This window comes from Rhinopithecus bieti, unplaced genomic scaffold (assembly GCF_001698545.2).
Source record: "Rhinopithecus bieti isolate Rb0 unplaced genomic scaffold, ASM169854v2 scaffold_70290, whole genome shotgun sequence".
In the NCBI taxonomy this organism is placed as follows: Eukaryota; Metazoa; Chordata; class Mammalia; order Primates; family Cercopithecidae; genus Rhinopithecus; species Rhinopithecus bieti.
In genome coordinates, this window is record NW_016826320.1 from 510,434 (window position 1) to 517,393 (window position 6,960).

Consider the following 6,960-nt stretch of genomic DNA (forward strand, 5'->3'; position numbering starts at 1 on the left):
AAGACACGGAGAGAAAAAGAAGAGTCTAAAGGAAGAGAGAAAATAGGGGACAGGGCTATTTTCCATGCTATTTGGAGCACCTTTCTGAAGGGGGGATGCTTGAACAAAGATCTCAAGGCAGCAGGACTTGGTAGCAGTGAGCCTCCCGGGAAAGTGGTCAGAAAGCATTCCAAGTAGGAGAGGACAGGCAAAGGGCAGGAGGCTAGCTGCAAGGTGGATGGGGCTGGAGGCAGAAAGGAGGGACTGTGGCAGCAGTGAAGGCTGGTCCCAGAGCCAGGATCACACAGGACTCTCCCTAGTTCCCAGCCTCGGGTGCATATCCCTCCTGCAACTGAAGATTCCACCCCCACAGCAGGTCTCAGGCACACAGACCCATCTGAAGGCGAGCAGCACCAATGCCAGAAGCTGCAGACCCTGACTTAGCAGGCATGGTCTGTCACTGCATGCAAATTCCCGGGCATCTGTCTTCTTCCCTCAGATGGTTCTCCAGATCCTCGTTCAGGCAGTGTGTTTTGAATGACCATTTTCAGGCCCTTCCTTTGTAATCGAGCATATTACTGGCCATTCTTGAAGAGAAATCCTCCCTCCTTACTGTCTTCACCTCCGCTTTTCCTCATCTTGAAGACAGGGCTCAGTGAGCAGCCATTGAGCTGACACGGATGTGGGATTCTGACCCACCCCTGGCCGTTGGTCATCTTCAAGGCCATCTGGATGGTCCAACCGCTGTGTTCAGGGTCCTCACAGAGCTTTTGCCCAATTCCACAGTCACAAAGGTACAGTTACACTCTGTCAACCACTCCCACCCACACCACCCATTCTCTGGCCATGAATCCGTCCACCACTGCTGGCATCTCTCCAGCAGAGCAGGAGAGTCGTCCCCTCAGGATCCCCCACTGTCAGTGAGTACCTAATCCAACGAGGAGGCTTCTCCCACGGCCCTGCCCAACCAGGCAAGCATCTTTATTAAACCATGGGCTTCTGCTCCTCATTCCACCCAGCTCTCCTACAATACTAACTTTCTTCTAAAGTCAAGTCCAGAGTTAGGAATTTATATGCAAACATACTTAGTTTATACTCACTCGTCAACCCATATGAACAATGGCTTCATTATAATATCTGCTACACAAAGAAGTTTAGCATCCTGAGCAATTATTTTTCCTTTATGCCGCCATTTACAAACAGTGTTCTTAACTTGAAAATCAGGCCGGGCACGGTGGCTCACGCCTGTAGTCCCAGCACTTTGGGAGGCCAAGGAGGGTGGATCACTTGAGGTCAGGAGTTTCTACCAAAAATATAAAAAATTAGTCGGGTGTGGTGACATGTACCTGTAATCCCAGCTACTGGCGAGGATGAGGCATAAGGATTGCTTAAACCTAAGAGGCAGAGGTTGCAGTGAGCCGAGATCATGCCACAGCACCCCAGCCAGGGTGACAGAGCAAGACTCTGTCTCCAAAAAAAGAAGAAAAAAAAAAAAATCAGTAGTTTTACAACAAACCTAAATCTCAGTCCTGTAAAAGGAGTCACAGAAGCCAGTTGTGATTCTAAAATCCATTTGGTTACAGGATGCCTAACCACAAATGTCCCTGGCCTCCGACGTGTTCTCTTTCCACAGCAGGTCTGGGGGCACCGGCAGGAGTCAGCTGCCTTGGTGGCTGGCTCAGAACAGCTTTGGGGGCCTTCTGCAAGATGTGTCACATCTCCAGTTTTGTTTTGTTGTTTTGTTTTGTTTTTACAGAAAGAAAAGCTCTTTGTGTGGAATTTTATTTGAAGTCGGTTTGCGAGGAATGCCATCTCTCCTGTGATTCAGGAGAATAGAAGTTTCGGTTTTATGATTTTGCAGACAGATCACAGGAAACTGCTTAGCAACTTTTTTTTTCTTAGTTGCTTTCCTTGACTGTTTTTCTTTCCATGGGTACATCATACATCGTTGTCAAACACTGGGTGGATTTGAACTGATTGAAAGAGGCTCGATTTTCTGTGAACAATTTGTCCTTGTGCTATCCTGATTGTCACTCGCCTATAACTTAATTTCACATCTCAGCAAATACAGCATTATTTCTCCAATAGAGTTGGCTTCTGATAGAATCACTCTACTTGTTATTTATCATACATATCTGTCATTGAATTACCTATTGCGGTAGTATGATTTACTCTCAATTGTACATAAAAATGTAACATAAAATAACATTTTTCCAGTGTATACTCCTTCATTATTCTACATGACCCCTAGGTTAGCCAATTCTACAGAAATCCAGTGACAAATAATGGGTGGAAGATGGTAAGATAAAAGATTAGTGGGCTCGTGACCTTTCGATAATAAAATAAATTCATCCTCTAAAAAAATTATTCTCTTTTAAAATAGTTTTTTTTTTTTTCCCCAGTGTTAATCAGGAAACCAATTCTAGGAAACCAATAAGGAAAAGAAGAGTTTAAAAATAGAATGATTTTATTTTTTCCAAATACAACAATACTATGTCAGTACATTTTAAAAGTAGGAAAGGGAAATAAAGTGTGCTTGTCTTTGCTCTTGTCAAACAACCATTAATCTTGGACCAAAAAAGAAGGAGAAGAAAGAAGATGACAACAGCAATTCCTTTGCGAAAACTTTGTGTTCTTGAGCCCACTGTTGGGTTACTCCTTTTTTTTACATTTCACGCACAAGGTGAAATATGACTTGCTTTTGAAGTTGCCTGGCTTCAAAATACTCTGTGAAATGGACAGCCAGGTTTTCTTAGCTATACAGTCTTTTAGATGGCAAAGATTGTGTCAATACTAGTATGTTGAAATAAATTACCTATGATCCAATACCTTCTCTTGGATCAAGTTATCATTTGTTTTGTTCTATTTGGCTTCAATTTTGAATCAAAGCAAGTTTTGAGTAGGCTCATTTATATTGAAAAGTTTGTCTATGTATATTCTAGCTTACTTTAATTTTGCTTTTTCTTCTTTTCTCCCTATCAGAAATTGATTTTGTATATCTGGATAACCAATTCTTTAAAAGTTCATCTGAAAAATATGCTGTATATTTACCAAGCATACCCACATCTGTTTCTCCAAAGTGCTTCCCAGCAACCACATCTCACCCGCTGAATTTATCCCCAAGTTGCTCCCAATCTATACAGGAATTAGAAACAGGAGATTGCCCCCTATCTATAACAGATCATCTCTGCAGGGCAGCAGAGTGATAGAAACCTAATTTTCAACCAAACTTCTGCATCTCAATTTTAAAAGGTTGCTGAGAACATATGTGAAATTATCTATGTTGTCAACTGTACTCAAGACAACTGAAAGTACTTATAGATGCTCATTTTATGATTCAAGAAAACAGTTAGCTTTCTTGATATAAATTTGCAAGTAGATGCAGGTGAGCAGAAATGTACAAGGTTTCACTTTAGACACTTTGTACTGAGTTGTAACTCAATTTGTTAGACATCATAATTTACATTTTAAATATTATTTAACACATAAAAACTTGTCACCTTGGTATAATTATACCCCAAGCAGTTTGTCTGGGTAACTATAGCAACAATTGCAGAAACAGTTTAAAATACAAAATTGGTATAATTTTAGAATCGAGAATTATGGAGGATTTATTGCAGGATGTAGGGCTGCTGTACTCAAATAGTTGTACATATACTACTATAAAAATGGATTCCTTGACTGGGATATATTATAAACTCATTTGTTCTATCTTGCACACCATCTGCTTTGTAACTCAAACCTCTTCACTGGGATGAGTTTTTGATGCTAGTTAATTGTAGAGTTCATGATTACTTGTCTACATAATACAATGCCTTTATACTTTTGGCTGGACATTTAGCAAAGGTTTTCTACTCCTCATCCACATCTTCTTGTATCAAAAGAAAAGACTCAGTTTCAATGACTTTATGACCAAAAAAGAAATCACTGGAAACTCTTAAAACTCATCACCAAGTTAAGTAAAACTGTGTCACGATTCAGATACGCAGCTCTCTCTAACATCAGGAGCATCTGACATCGTCCCCAAAGAGCTGGCATCTGTTATTTTGGGCCCCTAGCACACAGCACAGAGAAAGCCTTGTTGGTTGTAACATTTGTCCTTCAGCAAGAGGCTAACATGACTCTGGAACTAAATTTCTTGCTGCAAATCCACAGATGGGGCTTCAGAAGGTCCCTGACTCTCTAAAATTTATGCAGACGTTTGTATAAATGTGTTTGTATTTATTTTGGTCTCGTGGTCAATACGTTTTAACAGCCTCGGTGCTATAAGTTTCTGTGTTTCATTCTCGCAAGACACGTGATGAAATCATTGTAAAGGGAAACGGCAGTGAAGAACACAGGCTTATTTTAACCAAATTCTGAACATCTCAAAAATTTCTTTCGGACAGAGACAAGCTCTACCACCCAGGAGACCAAAGCGTTTGCTCGCAGCAGGGATCTCACAGCTGTTTGACATTACAACAACCAAATGAGTTAGTGCAATTCACAAAAGACATCAAATGATTAGCATCATCTGTCTTCTCCCTGTTAATAAAAGTACATATTGGCTAAAAGCACATAAAAATAGATGTCAGTTTGTCACCCCCACACTTCAATGTGTATACAAATGCTTAGCGTGACCTCACGGAGCAATGTGGATGAGCAAGCTTCTATAACCCAAGTTTTTAAAAGAAAGAAACTGAAGGAAAAAAAAATCTGTGTTTCAAGTGAACCAAACTATTACACTTAGGGCTGTTTTTTCATGAAAACAAACATAGAAAATAAATCTTTTGGAAGAGAAAAAAAATCCATGTTTCTTTTGGTATAAATACAGGCACAGACAAGAAAGTTATTTCAGTTATACATAACTTAAAGGTATTATCCGCCTTACCTGAAGTTGTATAAAGTGGTCAGGATAAACATTACACTCTCTAAAATAATGAAACTGGCATTAATTAGCAACAAATTTAGCAACCCTAATTAGGTATTGAGAAATCTTTCTTACTAAAGTCTGGTTTTGTGTTTCTGTCTCCTTATGAACAGACTACCTCTATAATTAATAACATATCTGCTGATTCCAAACTCAGGCATTATGACAGAGCTCTTCTGGGTAAGCGAGATGTAAAACTTGTCTTTCTTCAAAACGAACTAGATCATTTGTGACTCCTGATGTGTTAACTAAAGTACCCCTAAAAAACAGAACGGTATGAAACAAAGCTCACGCTATCTTCCCTCAATTTTGATTTCTTTCTGAGTAAATGCAACAGTCACAAGGAAGACAGATGTCCAGACAAGGAAGAGTTTATAGGGATCTTTTTCTCTGGAAGAGACCTTTCTAGTTAGAGCACTCAAGTCTGGCCGCCACCTTTCCTGTCCCCTCTTCCAGCAAGGCTGACAGCTCTCTATAGCCACCGGATCAGCTCCCCCAATCTCCGGCCCCAAAATGAAATTACTGCAAGATCTGCCTGGTTCTGCTGTTTGTTGCCTGGGACTCCCGCCCACTCGCCCAGGACCCAGCAACTGCCTGTGGCTCCTAGTCCTCAGAGCGCTCGCTCGCAGCGCCCCCTGCCGGGAATCCCGAGGACGCCGCAGGCGCAGGAAAGTTAAATCCCAACTCTGGCCGTGGCGTCCAGGTACAAAGCAAGCAAAGGGCTAGGAGGTGAACGCGCTTCCCGCCAAAGCCCAGAGAACCAGGCTGTGACCGCGCCGAGCCAGGCACCGGGCGCCGCGGGAAGCGAGCCGCGGGAATCACTCCTCCACGACTGTTCCCACGCACATCTTGGGAAAAACCGTTCCCTCTGGGGCCCAAAACCCTGAGCCAGGGTTTGTAAAATCCGTGGAGCAGCGGAGGGATACCTGGGGAAAGGCGCTTGCCTAGCTGCAGCCCACCTGGCTGGTGGCTCCCCAGGCCTCTGCATCCCCGCCTTAGTGTCTTTCATTAACCAAGGCGCTTGGCGGAGTTGAGCCCAAGTCCCACTGCCTCCCGGTTCCCCTGTAAGGAAAGCAGGAAAACCTGCCCAAGCCGGCGAGGCTGCGAGGTGGCGGCTCACGGACCGCCAAGTCCCGACCTCCGTGTCCCCCGCCCCTGGCTCCCGGCAGGGCGAGCCTGGAGGCGCGCCGGTGCGGACACAGACCAGTGTGCGCACCTTTCCGGGTGTTGGGCAGGGGTCACGTCTCGCCCACCGCGACGCTCCGGCTCCTTACCTCTCCATGCTCAGACCTCGGCACAGGCGGGTACACAAACTTCCAACCTGTGCACTAGCTCAACTGTGGGCGCCCCCGGACTGACGGTGGTCCTAATCCTGTAAGCGGAACCCCCGCCCAGGTGCTTGCTGATGGATCCCACCCGAGATCGGCACCACCCACCAGCCGACGGCTGCAGTCTCCCGGTACCGGCCAGCGGCGCGGCGCGGTCAGGGGCTCCGGCCAAGGCCACGCAGGGATCGGGCGGGGGTCGCTCACCAGGTGCGGGGCGCGCTGGTGCCAGTCATCCAGTGCCTGGGGGCCAGAGCGGCTCCGAGGATCCTCTTCAGCACCTGGCTAGGGAAGTGGAAGCAGCAGCTGCAGCCGCCCCCTGCCACTTCCCCAGAGCCGCCCCCTACTCGCTGCGCTCCAGAATGAGGGCACCCGCTTGGGGGCCACGAGAACAGTCCCCGAGCGCGTAGCCAACCGGTGGGTGGGCAGGTTCGCGTCCAGCAGTGACGACCCGCGAAGTGGCAAAGTTAGGTTTCCGAGACAGCTCCGCGGGGCAGTCGCGGATGGGAGAGGGGAGCGCCCCGGGATGAGTCACACTGGCCGGGCCTCCCCTGCAAAGGGAAGGTGGAGGGCCGGGGCTGCAGCGGGCCAGGAGCTGCGAAGCCCACCCGCGGCGGGAAAGCAGCGCTCAGGAGCGGGCGCAGCGAGAGCAGCCGCCACCGGCGCCGCCTTCCCGGCTAGTAGATCCGCGCGGGGCGAGCGGGCGCGGAGAGCGCGGGGCGGGGAGCGCGGGGCCGCCTGGGCCCG

General features: G+C 46.6%; 1 protein-coding gene across 1 annotated transcript in view; it reads right to left on the reverse strand.

The window, feature by feature from the left end:
* SEMA5A (semaphorin 5A) overlaps window positions 1-6,935 on the reverse strand; it is a gene marked incomplete at its 3' end in the record, with an annotated part of 517,268 nt that extends 510,333 nt beyond the window's left edge. Inside the window, exon 1 of the mRNA XM_017863400.1 lies at window positions 6,421-6,935. The remainder of the gene's footprint in view (window positions 1-6,420) is intronic.
* Window positions 6,936-6,960: the final 25 nt, after the last annotated feature.